Source organism: Ischnura elegans, chromosome 5, assembly GCF_921293095.1.
Source record: "Ischnura elegans chromosome 5, ioIscEleg1.1, whole genome shotgun sequence".
NCBI classification, from domain to species: domain Eukaryota; kingdom Metazoa; phylum Arthropoda; class Insecta; order Odonata; family Coenagrionidae; genus Ischnura; species Ischnura elegans.
The window spans coordinates 54,155,441-54,179,316 of record NC_060250.1 but is presented as its reverse complement, the minus strand read 5'-3'; the positions used below and the strand labels follow the sequence as shown (position 1 = coordinate 54,179,316).

General features: G+C 39.8%; 1 protein-coding gene across 1 annotated transcript in view; it reads right to left on the bottom strand.

The window, feature by feature from the left end:
* The window catches only part of LOC124159691, a 377,132-nt gene that overhangs the window by 40,899 nt on the left and 312,357 nt on the right, over positions 1-23,876 (bottom strand). The gene's annotated exons all lie outside the window — the stretch shown is intronic.

Sequence of the window (23,876 nt, the reverse complement as noted above, 5' to 3'; positions counted from 1 at the left end):
GTTTGAGCTTTTTCCTCGTATATATACCACATCTTTGTGAATTAAGTTTTTTTCCTTCTTCTCTTGACCTCGTTTAATTCACGGTAAAATAGTTTTCGGTGTATAGGTCAATGCAAAGCTAAGGTATGTCAAAATTTATTGTGTATTCTGTTCTTATGTATATATATTTAAAAAAATTATATTATTGTAAAAAACTCTTTCGTAACATTTATTTATGAAAAAATATTGTATATCACTGTATTTTATATTATTCTCATGTTTCCTTTCATAGCCCTGATGATAGTTTACAAATAAACTGAAACGTTGGCTAAAAATGTTTTGCATTACATGAATTGACCTATACTCCGAAAAATATTTTACCATGCATCTTTGGGAAAGACTTTATTAATGGCAGTTAAGCTAATTTATTTGTGATCCAGCATCGTACATTAATGAGGGGAATCTGTCTTAATGTCCTATAGAATTACGGGAATTCTTCTTTGGAAAATGTTGACTTGTCCTCTTTTCTTCATGATGACCTCAAGAATTGAGATATAACTTGCCTAGTAATTAATCGTTTTCCTCGAAAGTCATTACGTATGAAGTAAAGAAAGAATTTGAGGAAAATGTCTAAAAGAAGAAATTTTTTATAGGAGTGCTAATGATATGAAAACCCTAAGAGTGGGGGGTTAATTATGGTTATTTAAAGGAAGTATTAGGAAACGAGCTGTAGTTTAAAAAATAAAACAAGAATAGCCAAGGTCCTACTATGCGAGACTCCCACAGCAAAGACTTTAGAAGAAATAGACGATTCCTTTGGACATCGAGGGATATATTGTCATTTAGGAGATTGTTTTGATTTTATTTTTATTTTTAACATACTTCTGAATATTTCCAATCTTGCCCGATTATGTTATATTTGCTGTTGTAACGTCACAGGAAAAATAGGACGTTATTCTTTCCTCGTTTCTTCGTTTAGCCGTTTTCTTTGAAAATGGAGGAAATGTTAGAGATGATAAACTTAAATAACCTGTACGCAGGTTCTTATTTATGAAATGCCTGCAGATTGTCCTGAAAAATACGGGGAAAAGTTTTTCTCATCACAATAGTGACTTAACTTTACATTTGATATCCAAGGTAGATATTTCGCAGTTATATTTTTTTAGTAGAGCCACATAAGTTAAAATTTAAACGTTTAATAAGAGAAACTCATGTACTGGCGAAAATCGCATTCTTTTTCCGTGATGTGATTTCTCTCAATTTTGATATGGCTCCCGGCCAATCACTCCCTGTCACTTGAAAGAGGAATGACTTTACAATCTTCGCAAAACATTGAACGCCATTTCCGGGCATTACTTTTTGTCTTCGTTGTTGTCTGTCTTATTTTGGGCGTAAATTGACTTGTTGCTAAATATATTTCATGTCAGTGTCCCTCACCATTTTTCTATCGATGAGAAATGATGAGAGTTGAGTCTCTCAGCGATTCCAATTTCATGGATACTTGGGTCTATCATATCGAGATTAAATTTTTTTCGATGTCTTACCTTGACTTAACACTCTTTGCATTTTATTTATATTTTTGCCTTTGTTTAAATTAACGTTTTTATTTTGAACGACAGCTCTTTTTCTTTTATATTTGATTATAAAGGTATTATTTTTCGTTGGCTGTGATGCTCGACAGGAAATTTCATAATCTATTAGCCATGACAATGAACGTTGTTAATTACAACTTACCTTGTCAATGAAAAATGACGCCTTCACTTATAGAATTATTGAATTTTTTTATCTCTGCCGTTTTTACTGATTAAAATTTCCCTGGTTACTTGAAGTAATATTAACTGATGGGTCGTGAATTTAATGATGCATGTAATATGGAACAAAAATATTTCACAAAAAATTGAGTTGTGCTACATAAATGACGAATTTTGACTTTATCTATTATGTTAGAGCGTAGGTTTCCGCGGCGATGGTCTGATCTCTGCATTTCTCCAGTACAGGGTTTTCTTCCGCGTCAGGTTGTTGGTTGATTGACAACAGTTTCGCTGGCTGTCCTGCCAGCGTCTTCAGGTCGAAGGTGTCGGCTGTTGGTTTCTGCCTCGCTTATATACTGTAGGCTGGATGGGAGCTGCACTGTGATTGGCTGTCTGACTGGGTGCTTCTCTCTGATTGGCTCTCTCTTTGATGACTCTTTTCCAGGCGCTGTGAAGGAAGTATCCATCTTCTCTATTGAAATTCAAAGGTGTTTTTTGAATTTCTATCGCTTCCCTGATTTGTCTAGGGAAGTATCGGCACTCCTTAACTAAAAGTTTCTTCTCCTCAAATTTTATGTCGTGGCCAGGTTCCGACCATGCATGTTCGGCGATGGCAGAGAGCTGAAACTGATTGTTATTGGTTGCCCTTTGATGTTCTTTAATCCTCACATGCATGGAGCGGCAAGTTTCCCCTATGTAGGATTTTCCGCAGGAGCAGGGCACCTTGTATACCCCCTCATACAGTTCTTGGGGAATGATATCCTTGGGCCCGGGGAGGAAGTCTCTTATCTTGGTCACACAGTTATATCTGGTGACCACGTCATGCTTTTTTAATATTCTGGCGATCCTCTCTGACGTTCCAGCAATGAAAGGGATGGTGACGTATAGCTTCTTTGACGATTCTTCTTCTCCAACGTCATCACTTTGGTTGTTATTAAATTACACATCTATTATTGTATGTTATTATTCAATGCCAATCATTTGAAAGTTAAAAAAATTACTTTGCTCACCTTTTGAGATGTAATTACTCAGATGGAAGTTTTTTTTCCATAATTTAAGAAAACTATAGGGGAAAATAAAATTTTTATATATATGCATAATTTCTTTTCAATATCGCGTTAAAATAAAAAGACGTATTCTACGTAATTGTATTCTCTGATTGAAAATTTAACTAATGCATTGTCCACCATGTTACTTTGCTACATTTGCATGGACTTAGAATGAGGTACAGCCGTGGAGCAGGTAAAACCTCGCGCAGGAGCGTAAGTGGCGCCACTCCATTTGTTTGGCCATATTACGAACCTAGTGTAGGACTTTTTTCCTGTGATCCCTCAGAGAGGGTGTAGGGTCACAGCGCAATAGGCGTGAAGAAGATCGAAGGATCACCTGTCCTCTTAAAAGGCCTCGGTCAGCTACCTCATTACCAGAGGCCATATATCTTGGGAACCCCTCCTATCCGCGGACTCGGTGGGTCGCAAACTCTTCCCAGGGGATTTTATAGTAAATGGGCCGCATATTCTCCCGAGGGCTGATAACCTAAGCGCACCTCCCCGGCTTTGATGCATCAGCACGCTATTCCCGTGAGAACCTTTCGGAAAAGCGTCTCCTTGTACACCTCTGCCAGGTGCCCTATAGACTCCAAAATCTTTCAACACCCATGAGAAAGTCTTGGGAAGGCAGATAGTCAATTAGGAAATCGTTTGCTGTCTTTCCTCAAGGTCCCGAGTTTAACGATGCAACGTATAGTGGAGAGTTAAACAACGCTGAAGTTTATCTGACATTTAGGGCTCCTCTGACTGTTAAAAAATCCTACGAGAATTTATACAAGCACGACATCCTTGAAAAAAGCAAACAATGGCTGGCCAAATGTCGTTGAAAGGGACTTTGGACGTCATTCACATTATTCTGGACACTTTATTTAAAAATCATCTAATTTCTACATAAAATGGGTCACTAAATTTCGTCCCCACTAACCTAATTGTTCATGGAACTTGTTGCTACTTATTTGAAACGTCTTTGAAACTCATATGTTGGTATGTTTGCAGCTCGCTTTTCATCAATTATTTCCTAATCAGTCAGTCATGACATCAAGGGCCACAAACCACTCGTCTCGCATTTCTTACATCAGTGCGAGTTTCGAAAAAAAACTATTTTTGAGAACCGTTAAGGGTTACCCTTTGTTTTATCCAATCACATATTTTATTTGTGTGAAAGGAAATTTTAGACCGAATCTTATGACTTTAAAACTCCTCTTTTGTGTGTTTCAATATGGCCAAATATTTTAATTTTTTTTTACAGTTTGCTTCCCGTTATGAAATTTTGCTTGTATTTTACGCCAAAATCTAATGTAAACTATCATTTATTAATGGCAATAATGGCAAACAAAATATATTTGTCGTACAGAACTTACATCATTACCAGCTTCCTGAGATACGCGGCACCTTGCCTCCGCCAGGTGGCCGTAAATGTCTTTTCGCACGGGATCGATATCCGTGAAACCGTAGGACCGGAAAATCGCTCAAACAAATTTATCGGATTTCTTTTTTGAGAATGAAATTTTCCCGAGACTAGACTTGTGAGTTGGATCAAGGGGAATGTGAGAGGGCGTTGGCAGGTTGTGTGTGGAGAATAAATCTATCCATCCCCATTGCGATCGGTTATTGGTCCGCAAGGACGCGGCCCACCACAGGCCATTTGCGATGCCGACATTCAATCGGTAGCCGGGTTCGGATCATTACTTGTTGGAGTTGGGGTTGAAGATGGAGGCAGGAAAACTTATCGGCTCCTAATTGGTGGTACATGAGCCCATATGTATCTGCAACTCATAATCGTGGAATACATGGCCCAATTTTGTATAAAAATGCAAGTTGGGGATCGGGTTGGTGTGGTGGCTATAGTGTTGGCTTCCCACCCCGTGGGCTCGGGTTCAAATCCCGGCGGTGGCAGAGAATTTTCAGAGACTGCCGGATCCCTGCTTGAATGTTGTGTGGAGGACATCTCACGGGCAACACTCCGTCCGTCGGATGGGACGTTAAGCCATGATCCCCTTGACGCCTTTAGTAAAGAGCAGGCTAGTGCCGACGCGGGGTTTCTCTCCACCTTTCCTTACCTAACCTACCCTCATGGCACAAATGACCTAAGCTGTCAATCGCCTCCTTCAAATACCATACCATACTCCTGGCATGGGATGGCAAAATAGCTCCTGTTCTAATTTCGTTCATTCATTCACGCAATTCTTCGCTATTTTAGAAATTAATGCAGTTCTAACCTGTGCAATTCAGTGCCCCGTAAAAAACGGCCTCGACGCTGAGGTCATATGGTCTTTTTACGTTGTAGAAGCAGGGAGTCGCCTCAGAGTAAGGATGGGGGAGAGTGCGCTTTGGCTACTGCGCATGTAGTCAAGATCCCGCACTTACATCCCACACTTCCCGCACTTCTTCCCACAAGAAGAGTAAGGATTACCGCACTTCTTCCCACGATCACGTGGTAACCATGTTGACCACAGAATCTGCTACTGCGCGGCCTGAAAGCGCCCTCTACCCCAATCCTTACTCTGAGGGAGTCGCATGTTTGCTGCGCAGAGTCTCGCACAACAATGTGTCTGGTCCGTCGGCGGGCTATCATTGACGCAAGCATTGAAATGCGGAAGGTGACGCGCTTCCTTCAATCGGATCGCCGCGAGCCCCGCGTATCATCTTTGGCCCCTCAGCACGAGCCCTCGCGATCATCATTCTTGTTTCATCCTTATCCAGAAGGTATGGTATTTGGAGGAGGCGATCGACAGCTTCATTTGCGCCGTAGGGAAGGGTAGGGAAGTAAGGGAAGAGAGAAACCGAGCATCTGTATTTGACTTGTAACGTTTGATATTTCAATTATATGGCGTTAAGGAGTTTTGATGGGAGGAGAGGGGGGAGGAAAAATACTCGAGATTCCTCCTATTACTATTTTTTTTCATTTCCTCGATTAGGATATTGAAGTCCGAGGGAAGAATATTTAAGTTGTGGGAAGGCGAAGGAAGAGAAATGAAGGAAGATAATGGAGGTGGATTAAATTACTTTCCTGTGGCAGGTTTCTGCTTGCATAAAAAAACCTTCCTTGAACTTTAAGCGTGCAATAACTATTAATTATAGTTATTTCACATGTAAAGCTAGGTTTACATGTGGATTTTGTGTATTAGGTACCTCATCTGTACATCGCTGAATTTAACTTGAACTAACCGAGAGATAATTGTTGAGAGTATAAGATCGGGAAGCCTTTTCTGAAATCGAGTCGCCAGTGTAATGGTCCGGGAACTTCCTTCTCCTACGGATATACTGACGCGGAAGAATGCCCGAAGGTAGTTAAGTTTGACCCAAGCGCAGCGCAAATTATCGATTGATCGTTAACGACCACAATTACGTTTCCATTTGGGAATTCCCCGCACCCTTTAAGGGGGATACTCGTCCGTCGTGGGAGGGAATACTACCGTGACTTATACGACCTTCTTGCCTTAGCTGGGGCCATCGAGCCACTCCATCAGAAAACAAATGTTGTGGCGACGAGTGTTCATTGACTGTTCATTGTTCCACGCTTCCCTTATGGAGTGCGAGGTCGGATATGAGGCGGTTTGTATGCTTAAATGGAAACAATCGTATCTTAAATTTACTTTTAATACTCGTTGAACGTGCCATAAATTACTATGGTATTAGCACATTGTGCTGGACATGGTAGGCGATCAGAGGAAACTTCTATCTGTACCTTTTGTGTTGTGCAATTTTCTCAATGACGCCCATGTCGTAGTCACCATTTATTATAACCACGCACCTTGAAAGGCTAAAAATAAGAAGGAAATCTATCGGTCACTTTGGCTTACAATTGCAAATAAAGGATTAACTGGAGTGGTGAGGCAGTGTACTGGCCTTCCACATCCAAAGCTCGGTAAAGAATGAAGGGGCATTCCTAAATTCAATCCCTGCGTGTAATGTGGATTACACTAGTTGTGCAGTACACCGTCCGTCGGATGGGACGTTAAGCCGTGGTCCCCTTGGCGCCTTTCGTTAAGAGCAGGCTAATGCCGACGCCGGGTTTCTATCCACCCTTCATCCTCAGTTCCTAATCCCAAGCTGATCCATTCCTGATTTATATATTTAAAAAAAACTCCTTTAAAAATATATTCCATAGTAGTAACGAAGATAAGAAAACGAACTTTAAAAATTTAAATAATAAAATCCTTAAAAATTAACAAAAAAAGTTCCGTGAGCGAGCATCGATCTCGCTACCTTCACCTCCACAGTCGGACACCGTATCCACTGGGCTGCCGCCCAATTGTTTAACAATGGCGTTCAAAACAGTTTATATAGCGTACCTTCATTTTTTACGATTTTTAATTGCTTTTTTCACGGAATTTTACGAGAAGTGCGTCGTCTCGCTTCGGCATATTACATTTGTACCCGTAAACTACCGAATCGCAAAATTTGAGCTCGATCGGCGATGCGAAGGTCGTGTATTCCCCTTGTTAGCATTAGTACTCCGGCATGAAAGCACTCTTAAAGACTAAAACGAAACCTAAGCTCGACTGTTTCTGGCTTTACTTTGTGAAAATCCATTCTGAACAATAAAAAGTTATGATACTTTTTCACATGATTTATTCAATACGACCGGTTTCGTCGCAGAGGCGACATCATCAGGTACAGAAATCGTTATAATAACAGTTATTTTTTCTGAATCGTATTGAAAAAATCGTGTGAAAAAGTACCATAACTTTTTATTGTTCGAAACCTAAGCTGTTTAGATAACGTTCGCAAAGCCGTTCTCCCTCACCATTGGTCATCATTCTCGTGTGGGGGACACATTTGTGATAAATTTGACTCATTCAATTATGAAGTTGATTAGCTGCAGTCAGCCAATCCCTTTCCCAAAGCTATTTCAGCATGTTCTGTCTTGATTTCTATTTTTTCTATTTTATTCTACTCTTTCCCATTCCTGTCCAGTTTACATAATGTAATTTTCCCCATCATTTTGTCTTCCACGTACTGTCGTATGTAAAGAGAGGGCGTCCGCAGGGCTATTTTTTTTACAAAAACTGTGGTGGTAATAATATTTTGAGTTACAAGGATAGGTTTTCTGAATAGCTGATGATGCTACAATGTAGGCTGTTTCTAAGGGATATGGGGGAAATATTTTCTGCCTCCTCTTCAAGGATCTCTTATAAAAGTCGTCAATACATGATTGCCAAAGTATCAGATCATTTTCATAATGGTAATCTACGTCAAATTTAAGTTAATTTTCGGAATAACTAATTTTTTCGCATGACACGTTAGATGCTGTGAGTATACCCAACCATAGGACCAACAATGACAAGACCGACGACTATTCCAACTGTACTTTGTTATCCGGTAGATGGCTACATAGTGGAAGTAATGGGATTCATCATTTGGTTCTCTATTAGCTTCACCAACTTGCATACTGACCTATCTTCACATTTCAGTGTTGTCGATTATTTCGTAACTATGATGGTTTTCTCTCTCCTAATTTTGTTAATTTCATTAGTTGCGCCACAAATGTAAGAAATAATTTTCTGCAATCAAACAGACAAGGGTTAGCCTTTTGGACTTAATGCTCACAGATGGCTATTTTCAATTATACATAGTAAAAACTCATACTTTGTCACGTATCCAATGTAGGCTTAAGTAATTGAATGAACGGTAAATGTATTGACTACCTAGATGGGCTCACTTCTTTTGCATCTGATTATGTTTGGAGTCACGTAATTTAACACTGAGTTTTGTTAATCTAAATTGGCACTTTTGCTACAGAGGTCGTATGGTCGCCAAAGGACTCCGCAAACGAAATTGCCTTGTCTTTTCTAGCTTTGGTGTCGGACGAATCAAATTCTAAAGCTTCATCGTCCTAATGAAATAAACTGCCCATTCTTCTGCACAAAAATCCCGTGTTCCTCTGGATAGTAAACCTTTTCTAGGTTGGGAAATGAGATTCGTGCAGTTTAACCGTTCCGATTCTGTTCTCTCTGTTCTGTTCTCTGTTCAAATGAAGCCAAAATGAAGCTCCTCTATTAATTATTCAAGTAATTAGGTCTTTAATATCAAGTTCATTAAGAGGCCGTGATTTTGCACAACTGGGTTTTATTAAGTTCATGACTGTGGACGTATTTTACGGTAAAAGTGCGTTTCGCCGAGAGCAATTAGCATGTGCTCGGTACTCTTTGAAACTTTAAAGTGAATACATGAGGCGCTCGTTTAAATTATGCGCGGCCATAGGATGAAAGGGAGTTCCCGCCCTCGGGGTAGCCGTACGTAAACGCGAGAGAAATAATTCATAGCAGCGGAAAAAGTGGGTGTAACTTTTGTCGGAATACTTTTCATGGAAGAGCGCAGGTGGAGGCAATTTTGGATGGGCATTTTTTGTGAATAGTTAGAAATGAATCTTGGAAAAAATCACCAAGGATAGAACATATGGAAAAATTCCGATTAATTTGAATGCATGAAGGAGGGAAAAGACTAATTCTATAAGAAATTAATCCGCTGATGCCGGCAAGATCTATTAATACTCCACGAAATTTTTTGAACCGGCCCAGAACTTGTCTTTTTTCTTTATCTCAACTTAATTGGTCCAACATACCCCAACATAAGATAATTCGGGATGAGTTATGTGTAATCCGATACAACAATATATACTAAACGTAACTGCATAAATACATTAATAGCATTTTTACGGCACTTATGACCAGCAGTCCTTAAGTTGTCCTACATTAAACTGAATACTTGAAGCATAATGTGTGCTTAAGCTGTGTGATAGCGTCATATATTCAGTTCTTCGATAGTATTTTTTTTATATTGAATTCGGATTAAATATTTCAAGGATAATATACCATAGGTGGGTGGAGATCTTGGGTGTGTTGAAAAATTCAGGCAGCTGTCAATGTTACTATCTCTATCACTTGCAGAGAATAGAAGATAAATTATTGCCACGAATATATGGAACACGCCAAAGTTGTGATGTGATGAATGAAGTCGACTGTCACCTTTTGATTTTTTTAATAACAGGCTTTAGATCAAAATGCTTGAGGCGGAACGAAAAATATTTCCCATAATCAAATTTATTGGATTATTCGAATTCCAATATAGCATATATGCTCATTATCAGTATTAAGGTACTTTATGGGATAAATGGTCAAAATTGGGGCTAAACTAAGTCAAGTCTAACAATGTTCTTTATATTTTACTTTTTCTTATACATTTACTATTTGGCATCAAAATCATTTATCAAGAAAACGCACGGAATCATTTAACGTGCAAATTCACCATTATAATTCTGACCAAAGATATCACACCAATTGATGAATCGTTTTGTATGTATTTCCTTAAATTCCTCTGTAATCAAATTTGTATTGACCACCACGATACGCCAAGATCTTGAATTCGAGAGTGTGTTATTGTTTTTGGAGTTGATACTGGTGTACTGCTTGAGAGCCAAGGACCCCAACCCTTATTCTTTGTGCGAAGCTATTTTTCTTCGTCGCAATTTATTTGTAGGATAGATTCTTTCTCGGAGAGTGATGTCAGGGAAGTTTACTACCACTTTCTGGCATGTGGGTGGAACATCTGTTGTCGATGTTTCGACAGAAAAATATACATTTTTCCGATTCGTCTCCACAAAAACCTTGTAGCATTTGGCAGACAAGTTGTAAGCCTTCAGAATGTCGGCAGCAGCCTTTACCCTGATCTGAGCCTCCACCAGACTTGATGCATTTTGTCTCTTAAGTTCCAGCCACCTCAGAAAAATTTAAAACTCTTATACTGTCCCTTAGATGTCATTAAACATACTTTGAAACATCAGTATTTTTCTTTCTACCAGTGACTCAGGCTTTTTCCTGTTTCCTTTGATGTGGAACTTCGGTCTCTATTATGTGAAAAGCGGTTAAAATTACATTAATTATGTGCCATGTGAAAGGACAGGGTCAGAAAAAATCAAACCATTTACCTTATATGGCCACGTCATTGTGTAGACCGCTACGATATCCTTTTTTCTTGCGCAAAATGTGTGGATGATGATTCCAAAGACCATTTAGGTTTCCAATGGCCACAGAAGTAAGTAAGTAATAATAATCCCGACATGGTACGATCGAAAAGGGGCTCTTCCACGTAGAGTGGTTTACCTTCAGTAAGTAGATAATTCCGTTTGCTTTTCCTCCACCTTGCCAGCCGCAATCGTGCCCAACCACAGCGCTCTTTTCGACCGTGTTAATTCCTTCGCTCAGAGAGTGATTACCACCGTCCATCTCCCACCTTTCCAAGCTGGTGTCTCCTTTGGGGAATGCAGTTCATCCCAGGACGGCTGGATGCCTTGATATTTTTTTATCGTTTTCCTCTCTAGGGATAGATAAGCCGCGGTCGCGAAATGGTGGAGAATAATGGCTGCCAACTCGAGGGTGGATGTGGGAATGAAGGCACAGGCCGACGTTTTTCAAGTATTTTATTCCGGGTTCAGGGTAAGGAAGAATGATGAAGGTTGAGCCGATGTGAAATGAGAGCTAGCGAGGCAAAGTTTGGCTTCTACTTTTTTTCTTGGCGCTTTGAGAACTAAATTAGTGTGAGAGAAGATAGTGAAAGTGTCAAGCAATCACTTAAGTAAAGAGTAGCATGTACTGCGTGATTAGCATCGTGGTTGTTTGTTAACTGGCATATGAGAAAACAAAATTTTCAAAGGTTACCATACTTTAAAGTCACTGAACTAATAACTTTCGCTTGAAAGATGCGTTTTATACTGTAACTGTATCAGATCATTAATCAGAATTTTGGATGAAAAATGGTGATGCATAAAAAATGAGGATGAAATTCACTGTGAAAAAACATTTTTCATTGCTGGAATTCGAACCCGGGTCTCCAATTGAGGTTTAGTATGCTACCAGCTACAACATTGTCACTTGATTTACAGTTAATAGTAGAACACCGTGTTGGTTTATGTGCTAATTCAATGTTTCTTTTTTTTCGACTAAAGAAGTACTTTTTGTGTTGCGTTTTTTTCTCCTCCTATCAGAACGACCATCTACTTTGTTGATTATTATTGGTTGTCGATTATAATATCCGAGGTTATATTGATTCTGTTAAAACTGGGAATACATGTGTATTTGGTTGATGTCACGTATTGATTTCTACCAAGCCTGAAGACCAAATACGGACAGCACACCTAACCGGTAATCGGGAGATATGGGGTCGAATCCCGGCCAAATCAAATGGTTTTTTTCCGGAAGTTTCATTCTTTGTCGTAAATAACTCTGCACCCGTGCGCATCATCGCGTGAAAAGTTACTTGTTGCCTGCGGTACCATGGACACTCGTGATGTTTATAAAATACATTTTTTTAGTTCTTATCGAGCGTTTATAATACCCCATTCGTAGCGTGATTACGTGGGTGGTTTCCATTTATCTTAAGCTCGGGATAAAGCGTGCGTGACGTATTTTCTTCGGGAGGGTAATTTGGAGTCTCTTTTTTTGAGGTCACCGCTGAGGGAGTTTAAACCGTCGCCATCCTTCATAATTAAATGTTGTCGAAGAAAAGTTGGGAGCAAGAGAAATAGGGAACGGCAAGGTTAGTTTCTTTCCCCTGACTGCAACAAGTTTTCAGCATACAAGACGTCTCCCGCCTCGGAATTCCATAGTTCGGTATTCGTAGCCGGTCGCATTTCAAGATGCGATAAAAAGGGAAGAAAAAGTCCCCGGAACCGAAGTGCACCGGCGACGTTTTGTTCTCGTAGGTAAAGTTTCCTCCCTCGATCACGCCAAAAACCCTTGACTTGGTGGTGGGGAAGAAAGAGGTCAACCCCATGGTAAAGTCTGGTCGCAGAACTTCGTCTCCCGCGTTTCGGCCCGTCACGTGGTCTATCTTGGACACACTTTTGTACCACGTTTGGACGAGGAAGTTTTTTACAGTATATATTTTTTTTACTGAAATTGGGGTTCCAAGAAAATATTTCGGAAAAAGAAGCGGAAGACTTCAGTCCGGGTTTGTTACTTGATAGGGGTGGAAGGTTGGGTGGGATGCGTCAGAAACTCAGCGATGCGGATCACGTGAAAATATCCAGATTGAAGTGTTGATGTACGCTTCCACGGAGTGGTGCAATAGGCGCACCAAGGTTTCCGGGTTTTTCTTCCTCGTGGATTCATTTTCGTGATGACAGTATTGCCGCCTTTGGAGCAGTCGTCTTCAAAAATGAATAACAACCACGTCTCAAGCATTTTCAGCACCATAAAATGCAGTTAATGGCGGAACATCTGACCGGTAATGGGGAGATCAGGGGTCGAAACCTGGCCAAATCGAGTGATATTTTCCTGAGAGTTAATATATAGACTGTCCCACAGGTCGTGTGTCATTTTCGACCCTTAATTTTAGTAACTTTGCCTCGAGCAACATTCATCATAATTGGCATACGTATGGGGAAAGGTCCTAAGTTTTGTTGAGTGCAAACAAAATTTTGCAATTTTGACCTTTTCATCTCACAATGTAGGTCCAAAGAAAAATTTTGAATTTGCCTTATGGGGTTTCAATGTTAAAAAATCGAGATAAAAAAGTCTGAATTTCAGTGACCAAGATGTCAATTATTACATTTTCGGACTCGGGAAAACCGAAAATAACACTTTTATTTATGAAAATTCAACCGTTGACCCGGTAAGGTCACCGTCAAGGTCATAGGGGTGGCAAGAAGAATGGCATACCAACAAAGGTGTAGAACCATAGGTTTTAAAGGGTGCCAAGTAATTGGTATTGTACAAATACCCGTATTATCCACTAATTGACTTCCAAGGCTAATACGGAGGTCAAAGTTCATAGAGTCAAACGTCGGTCCAAGATGGCAACCACGTATGGAACCATAGGTTTTAAAGGGTGCCATAACGTAATATTCATTGTTTTACAGTATCAGTGGTTGCATTTTCTTCTTATTTATTTGATTACGAAGTAATACATACTAATTGTTTCTTATAATTTCGTCTATACCACAATAGTACAATATATTTCAGAGCTTAAATCCTGTTCATGAAAGTCGTTGTTTGGTGTAGTCTAGATTCTCTGGAAACCAACTGTCGTCACAAAGATAAATTGACGCGAAGGGCTACCTGGAAATCCTGCTGCGTTATCTAGTTTGAAGGTTATTTATTATGGTGTCATTCACTCGGATCCGGGATTACAAATAATTAGTAGCATTCGATAGAAGGAAGGGAAAGATATTTTACAATGAAAACAGTACTTTTCATGCAGCCGTTGTCTCAATTTTCTTTAAGTTTTAAATGGAAAAAACTGCGAATTTTGCCTCCCACCTTTTAATGAGTTGGTGAAGTCTTAATATTTGTGATTCATATATTCAGTCAGTAATAAACCTTAAATAGACTTAAATATACTTTTTCCTTCTTTTCATAAACAAAAAATGCAATTCGTAAATGATATCCGACAGATGGCACTCTCTGTTCCCAGTTTTATTTGTTGTCGCAAAAATACTGTAAGCAATGAATTATTTACTTTTTCTTCCATTCGTAATTTCTAGTGCCGTAGTATCTAAATAATTCTTGTATGCAGATGTGGACTATTGTCGAAAATGTTTTCAGAAAAAACGTATATTCATTCTGTTTCGAAATATTAGTGGTTGAAGAATTTTTTTCTTATTAAATTTATTTCCCCACTCGAGTCAAAAAGAACTCTCTTAACGCTCTTTAAAAGTGTTTCTTACTTATTTTTTCAAAAATTTTTTCCTACTAAATCTAATTTAACATCATTAACGTGTAGCAAGTTATGTTCATTCCTTCATTCCTACTCACGTCGTATTCCATGCTTTATTTAACTGTGGTATAATATTTTTCATGCACATCCGAACGTAGTTTTCTTTCATTTATTTAGCATTCTAATTCAGTTTTAAGAAAGAGGTTACTGTATTCTAGCAATTTTTAAGTAATGCATACTATTTGTTTAAAATAATTACGTCTACAGGTATATCACAAAAATGCCACATATTTCAGGGCTTAAATCCTGTTCTTGATAGCTGTAGTTTGGTATTGCCTTCCTTGGTGGAATTCGAACCCGCGACCATCTTAATGGCAGGAGAGGACTGAACTCCGCCGCCTTGGAGACTGAAAGTTGGTGTGTAGGTGACTGAAAGTGTCGATGGAATCTTTCTTAGGAGCTTATAATTACTTTACGGACGACTGATTACTATGTAGCAATATCTCTATCTATACGGTTCAATAATAATGCTAGAATAGCACCACCTTCGTGTTGGGATGAATACAAAAAGATTTTATTCCTACTCCTAAAAAAATGGTCTTGCTTTTGTGACCCCCATGAATTTTCGATGCAGTGTGTAATTCGAGTTGAGAAAGGAGAGAAGTCTATTTGCGTGAGTTGATTGGGAAAAATACCGCGGATTTGAAAGGAAAGATGTGCCTTTCATGAATGTGCTGCAATGCACGCAATGAGATTGCTGCAGTTGGAACTCCATTTCATCTCTTTGAGCACCAAGGTTAATTGGAAGGGAAAATGTAAATGCCGCCATTTCGGGAAGCAGAAACGTTATACATGTATGGCTTTTCGTGAGAGCTCTACAATTTTCTCTTCCACTCCTAGGCTACGAGTGCGAATTCGGTTTCCTATTTAGTCCCCTTGCCTTTACTCAATCGACAAAGATGGAGAGTCATTACTGGTTTGGAAACAGTAGAAATTTCGTCTCAAAGAAAAGTGGAGTATGGTAACATGCCCATCAATGTCAGCATGAAAAAGCAAATAGTGAAATTCCATTCGAATTTGAATACGTGACTTGATAGTAGCACAAGCCATGAGTGAGTGAGCCATAAATGAATGAGTGTGGCTGTCAAGTTAATATCAAATTAGCAATAAATTTTAATTTTGACATCGCTTTCACCAAATGTACATAAAATGTAAATGTACATAAATGTACTTGATTCGCCCATGTAAGTTAAAAGTGCTATTCTTTCATTATTTTCCTCAGGGCTGCAACCTTGCGGTGGTGGAAAGACTTATGCGTTCCAATGGCACCTAAAGCTTTTCTAGGGGGAGTAATTCTCGATTAATGCCGTTAGAGCCACGCTTGTCAGATCGTTTGAAGGGTAGGAGCCAGAGGGAGGTAAGTCCGCGTGGTGATGTCATCTAAAAAATACTATTAGAATGGACATGGGAAACCATATCAACTCTCACTCCCTTGATAGCATTGAGTACAATCAAATGAGCCTTGGAAACTCGTGGAATAGGACCCAGTCCGTAAGGGCGGGTGTCGTTCTCGGCAGAGAGGGAAGCAAGGTACTCGGGGTCGTCAAAATGCGAAACTCAAGCGGAGATATAGATTAATTTAATTTATTAATTAATGTGCCGCCGAAATTAGCACCGTTTACCTATTATCGGGGTTTACTTAGCAATCAAACGGACACGAACACCCATGCCATGAATTGGGGAAACCTACCCAGGCGGGACTCGGTGAAGTTATCACCGTGGCTAGTCCCGGCACAGTGGAAACGAGACCCCAGGGCGTGCTCGCAAGGTTACACTCCTGGGGCAGGGACTGTAAGCGTGAGCTTTTCTCCTCTGCTCCCAGAAGGGGAAGGACGGGAAGGAACAAGGAAGGAGGCGCCGCCGCGATAGGAGCCCGACGACGCCTCCTGGGAGGGGATAGGGAAGGAAGGGAAGGGACGAGGAATCCCGCACCGTCACAAAGGCGGGCGGGTCCTAATATTAGTGAAACCAAGCATAAGCAATTAATGTGCCAGCGATTTTAGTGCATTTTCTTATGAGGAAGAAAAATCCATCGATCAAATCGCTAGATTAGTCCCGGCACAGTTAAATTAAGCCCTCGTCATAATTACAGCTCGTAATTAACATTTACATTTAAAATATTGGCATATATCACAGTCAGTGGCGTAGCCAGGCTGTCGGAGTGGGCACATGCCCCCCCAAACCAATTAGCTTTTGAAGGAAAGTAGTAACATATAAAACAAATTTATTTTACTCTACCATTATGTTATAGCAAAACAGCTTCCCGACGAACCATCTATTCGTGATTCCAGCCCGGAAGACGCCAACTACCGGCGAAAAATGTAAGCAGCGCGATGGTGATAGAGTGAACTGTTTACGTGTAACTCACATGCCGAATATAGGCTGTGTTGTGCCTTATAGTAATCCCTGACGCCTGTTGGCTTCTTGCCTGACAATCATCCCTCTTTAATAGATCTTTCGCTAATTGTCTCGCATTTCTGTGATACCTCCAAAACTGTGTATTTTATGAAATTCTTGACTGTAACGTATCTGAATTTTTTTTCTCACAGCTCAGCCTCTCACGTATTCGAACTTTGCTCGCAGTCTTTTCCATTATTTATGTAATTAAGTGCCAAAATAACATATAATTTGATTTCTAGAGATAAAATGTTCACATTTTTCCCAGAGTGGGCTCCAACTCCCAGTGGGACCACTGTTAGTGCCCTCGACCAACAATCGTCCTGGCTATTCCCCTGATCACATTGATGAAGTATTAACTGAACCCGTGACCTCTTGTGTGGCAGGAAAGGAATATACCCCGATACCGTCGAGCGAACTCCAGTGTGGGAAGGGAGACCGGGCGGGGTTATTCGTAAAATTCTCCTTGTGAACCTACATGAACCGGTAGAATAATTTAATAATAATACATCTTTTACTGAAATCCTTATTGCAATGTTACCTTCCCCTATAATGCATTGGTAGATATTGGAGGAGACGGAAGCGGTGGAAGAGATGATATATGGGTGGTGCATCGCCGGGGTTGTGTGAAAGTGGCCCCTGACCTTATGTGTGGAGTGAAACGCCTTCATCATTGTATGCGCCTTCACCCTTTCTCTTTTTTCCTCCTCTCTCTCTCTCTTAGAATATTTTAGCAGGCGAGCTGCTTGACTCTATCGGTCCGTCCACGAGTGGCGGAAAAAATCGGAATAGATCCCTCGACACAAACTCCCCCTTTCTCTCTTTTCCATCTCAAATCCCTCCCGCTAGCTCAACGCACATTGCTCTGAAAAAAATGCATTTCCTTAGCCCCCCCCGCCCTCATCGCCATTTCTCTCCTGCTCTGTCAGTTTCTCTTGTCCCGGGACCTTGTCGTACGCTCTTGTACTCTACAGCATTCAAGCAGCGTGAAAGGCTGGCCTTTGAACTCTTTTAATGTAGTAAATTCGTGGTTTTTGGGAAGATGCAAGCGTAGAACTGCCTAGGAGTAGTACCAATAGTAAGGGTAGGATTTAGGTGAAAAGATGCCTTACTATTTGTAATAAAGAGCAAGACACCCGCGTTTCAGCTGCTCTATCGTCTAAACGAGGCAATCAATTTCAATGCAATAAAAAGCAAACGAAAGAGAGTTTATTTCTTTGTTGAATCATTTACTTTACAAATATTAAGCTCCATAGTATTTCCTATACTTAAAATTTTCTAAAAAAAAGTACCCGTTTTTTTCCGAGTAAAATTATGTTGCCCAACTTTGAGCGCTTGGTATTCCCGCAGTTTACGTTAGAGTAACTTGAAAGTTTGACATAAAAAGTCAAATCTAGTATTAATAGTTTGCCGAAAACAAATTATTTATACCAATAAAATTTATGGATTTGTTGTAAACACCGCAAACCTAGGCCATTCCGCTTGTACTAGGTCCTTTCACGTTCCATTTTTGAGCTCATAAATTACATGAGAGATAATAAAATAAATCATTACCGTGATGTATGTCAATATATGGAATGAAAATTATTTTTCAAGAAAAGTTTAGTTTTAATTTTGCTAACAACATGAATGTAGGCCCTTAATGATCTTAAGGCCCTAGGCTGAAGCCTATTTAGCCTATAAAGGCCGCTATACAGGGCGAATGATTTGATTCGCATGATCATTCAGCATGACCATGCGCATGATCATTCACCGTGTACGACGGAACAATTCGCGAATGAACCTTCATGCGCATGATCATTCAGTGAAAATTAGAACATGTTCTATTTTGATCGCATGATCTTGTGAATGATCACGAGATCAATCAGCATGATCATTGGCATGATAATTCACCGTGTATAGCGGCCTTAAGAAAATCAGACCGTGCCAGCAGTACAATTTTTGTTTTATTTTTATCAAGAAAACATCGTTTTACCTTTAAAAAATGCTGCTGTTTATAAGGATGCGTAAATAGGATGAATCTGTCAGCGTTGTGGGCAGAACGCTTGCCTATTAGCTGGAGGATCACTTTTGAGCCAATTTCCCGATAGTCGTTCATATTTTTTCTACGCCCATGCTCTCCGTGCCCTGCAATCTTATCAGCCCATGCCACCCATTTGTTGAATAAATGCATTTTTCAGCTCTCTTTCCTCGCCGTCCTTTCTCTTCCTCTTTGCCTGCTTCTCTCACGTCCTTCGTCCGCTCCATTGTCAACATCAGCCGAGAAGTTCTTCACCCTCTCGGCTTTAGTATGGGTGACTTTAAGTAGTAGTGAAAGGAATAATTTAAATGCCGCCTTAGCGTTTTTTAAAACACTTGTCGGATAATATTGCGGTGCCAACCTCGAATTTCAGAGTTCTCCATACAAGAGGCTTTCCAAAATAAAAGAGTGGAGGGACCCTCCATCCATATATTAACGGGCTTGATGGTTTAGGAAGCCGTATTACGTTACATATTTATTTTGGGAAACTCCTGCATGAATTTTCGTGCGAGGAAAATGATTATGTCAAAAAAATTCGCTTGCCCGTAACTCATTTAAATAGAATTATATTCAACGTTTCTATTAATTCCCATATTTGTTAGAGACGTATACAGCATGACTTTTGCATCTTATAATTTGATACAGATGTATTTCTAAATTATTTTTTGCTCGAGACTTTTGCAGCGTTGGGTTGCAGTTTCCTCCATGGTTTTCGGGTTAGTTGCATCGAATTTGTTTTCAAGATGTCGTTCCGTGGCCTATGCTCGCCACATCCTTAGACCTGATATTGACAGGTCGAAGGATGATAGGCATAGATTAATAGGCATAGGTATAGATTAATAGACACGTCTCACCTGGTCATCAGCAATATAATTTACTGTAAACAGTCCTAATTATTGCTTAATTCTCCGTGAAATTCAGCTCACGCAACTTTTTAAAAAACCATTTAATTCTCTGATAGACGCAATTAATATGTGAGATGATGTAACACGCAACAGAAGTTTGAGAATATTTCGCCTGACTGAGAAATATCCTCAAACTACATAATAGGCTGCTTCTCATATACTGGGTAATACCATTTACAAAGATCAAATATTTTCATTTAATCGCTAAAAATAGATATCGTCATTTAAAAATCTAAAAGCGTGAAATACGTACTCCAGGAGCAATAATATTTCGATTTAGGCAATAAAAAAATAATAGGAAACCACCCTATTACAGCAGCAGAGAAGTCGAGAGTGGAAGTATGTGAAATGTGGTGCTATAGAATAATGATCAGTGGCGTAACTAGGAATATGCTTCGGGTGGGGGGAAATGGGATGGCCTGGGGTGGCAAGACCCTTCCCCTTAGGCTAATTTTTCGGGAAAATCTTTGAAAAATGACATGCCTGGATATAAATTTTACATAATTATGGCATTAAAAATTTAACTTTAAGGAGATGCAGTTGTTAAGGTTCTATATTAGAAAATAGTTTTTAAATACTTTTTTATTTCTCAGAGGCTTTGGGAGGGATCTATCCCCTCATCCCTCCCCATAGTTACGCCACTGAGAATGATCAAGATAAAATTGATCGACCGAGTAAGTAATCAGTAGGTGCTGAGAAGAGTGGGAGGAAAGAGTACTCTTCTAAAAACCTTAAGAAGACGGTACAACTTAGTTGGCCACATTATGAGGCATTGCAACGGTGATGACAGCAATTGTAGAAGGGCATGTGGAAGGGAAGATGGGCAAGGGACGGCCCTGAATATACATATAAGAAATACGTCGCAATGAAAAAGCTAGCGAATAGGAGAGTGGAATGGATAGCTGGCTGGATCTTAAGCCCGTTTTACACGGTACATGGAATTGCGCAATCGGACGTAACTGCGAAGGCGCAATCAAAATTGCGTCGTGTAAAGCGGTGAATTGCTAGAACACATGCGAGAATGCGTTGATGCGAGACGGCAAAATAGCCCCTGTTCTCATTTCGTTCATGCATTCGCGCAATTCCACGCCATTTTAGAAATTAATGCAGCTCTAACCTGCGCCGTGTAAAACGGCCTTTACAATTGTTGACTAATGATGGTGATACTCTTTTCTGGCGTGATGTTCTTTCCTTAACGGAATTTCATAGGAAGTAAGGCCTTTATATCGCCTTTCCCCAAGCCTTAAATCTCCGAGGAAAATTCCCTGAGGAGTGTCGTTATGTTGTCCACGGTGATCGCTAACTTGCTCGCGTGTGGAGCTAGGAAGGAGTGAAAGTGATTCATGGTGTCTGGAGAATACGGGAGCCCGTTATCTAAATTTATGGCGACTTGAATGCCATCGCTCCGAGACACGTGCGGTCTTGCACATAGGTCAGCTTTCATTAACTATCATTGAGGGAACAGCCGAGGCACGATATAACCAGCCGGGGCTGGGATTTAATGAGGCATTGAGTTTCTTATGTAACTTTGATAAACCAAAAATCCTGGATAAAGAAAAACGATATTTCCCATGAATAATCAGAGAAGCGGCGGAAATAACCAAACAGCTACACAATCAGTTGTGTTATAGCAAAATTGGCAGTGCCGGAACGCACTTTCCTCAACTTTTTTTTACAAGTGAAGTATTACTGCGTTTTTTTAATTAAAAGTCGTTATTTAAATCTTATCACAAAATTTTTGTTTTTTTTCATGGTGAATCAAAAACCAAGTACTGTTCCACAAGCTTTAATTTGCAGTCGACTAGTTTCAGCGGCTATAGCGTCATTATCAAGACAAACAGCGAGAAAAGCTAAACTTGAGTGTATGCGCGTAAGAGCTGAGTAATTCGTTGCGAAAATGACTGAATATACCAACGGTTGAGAGGAAGGAGTGATGCGTCCTCTTAAAAAAGGTCGCCAAGGTGAACTCGCTATAACGCCACAGTTGTCACGACTAATGGAGTGTTCCACTAAAAGTTCCCTCTTCACAGCACCCAAGAAGAGACCTAGTTTCCTTTTTAAAGATATAAGATTCGAATCCAGGCCCAGAATAGGGAAGTACACAAGTGTTTCAAATGCACCAAACACATTTTTTAAATTAGAGTTCAGAATAACATAATGTCGTAAAACCAAAGCTTAAATCCTAACAGCGAATACTTGATTCGAGATAACCGTCCGAAATATGGAAAAATTCAAAGGCCGCTAAAACGGGTGTCCATGTTGAATATTGGCCGTGACGTCACAAGGCAGTAGCAGAAGGCAGCTTCTACGCCGTTTAGTTCTACCACTATTATTGCATAGAAAAATTACTGAATTTGAGGGTATCCGTTTTTTGCTGTCATACAATATCTTCAGAATATATATGTGGCTGCTTCTCTTTTGAGTACATGACTTTATCATTGCGTAATATATTAATATTCATTTACGTGTCAACTTCAAGTTTGGAAAGAGTAGTGCGAATAGCAAATTGAATCTTTGATAAATAGATGATGGTATTTATTTTTCGCTGGGTATATTTTGGCACAATGCCGTTTATCATGCCAAAACTTTTGTTGTAAGAACTGAGTCAAACTAATTAACCTATTTCAGACGCTTGCTGCAAGACTTATTCGTTGCGTATGTATTCACGCCGGCCGGAACGTTCGCCCTTCGCAACTAGAATCATGGGATGTTAGCCGTACCGTGCTGGCTGGTTGTTGCAATGGTTCGCTGTCCAGGATGGGTTCAAGAAAAGTTAATCTTGGTTGGGAGAAGGAAAATTCCAACGATTTATAAATGGTATACCAAACTTTGATGTATTTATGTGAACTTTTGAAAAAGGAGGACAGGTTCAACGCTCCATAGAAATGCGAGGCGTTAAGGCTAACAAGGGGAGACCACGTACCTTGCTCCGTCTTTTTCAATTAGGGCCTTAGTTAGGCTGTTATTAATTAATTTTCATGCGGTACTTTTCACAAGTCATATATTAACCCAAAATATCTTTAAATCCCTAGTAGGTTTGTTGGGGAAGCGGTAACGTGTACGAATCCCACCGTAAGGGCCAGGGTTCAAACTTCGTCATGGCAGTATATTTTGTTGTCTTCATTGTGATCGTACGGCGTCAAGTTTATCATTAATTTTAATTGCAGCAATAATAGACATGAGTCAATATTTTTATCATCATAATGGCGTTTAGGTATTTTAGCAGTGTTATTACAAACGCAGAGATACGGCGACTACAAGAGTTGGTGTACGCTAAAATGTTAATTTTTTCTTTGCTTATACAGACTAACTTCCACATTAAAAATGAAAACCACTCTTGCAAGAGCACATATCTCTAAAGGCTCGCGGCAAGCAACAATATGCGTACAGACATGATTAATAAGAACACAAGACGAATATAAAATGTCACATATCTCGAACACTTGTAATTCACATTACTCCAAAGGGAGTTTACTTACTCAGTACCTACCTCAGTACCTATTACCATAGAGTAAGTGTACTTACTCTATGCTATTACTCAGTACCTACCAGTTTATCTCAGTAGCAGTGCTAAAAGAACCATTCCGAAATATAATTTCAATTAACAAATAGGATGAAATAAAAGTTGATAACCCTGGACTGGGCGCGCTGGCGTATAAAATACGTCAATCTTTGAAAACCAAGGATCTCAACATCTTACGTACATTCTGGGCTAGAATGGTCTCGTGTATTCCTACAATGTACTTTGACTGCCTATATTGCGAGTTTTCAATGCTCGAGATATTGTAACTAATTTTTTAGATCAGCAAGATGAACCCGTCACCATAGTGGAGTATAAATTACGCCGCGCGACCTGCCGTGTACCTTTATATCTGTATCACCTATAATTGTACTAATTTCAACTAATAAAGATTAAATTTAACAAAAATCGTTTGTTATCATATATGCACATATCATGGGCAAAGTACGCATTTTGCCTGGTCGTGTAAAATAACGGTCGCGCCATAATTCTTTAACCAAACTACTTTCAGTTTATATACATTACATAGGTCTACGC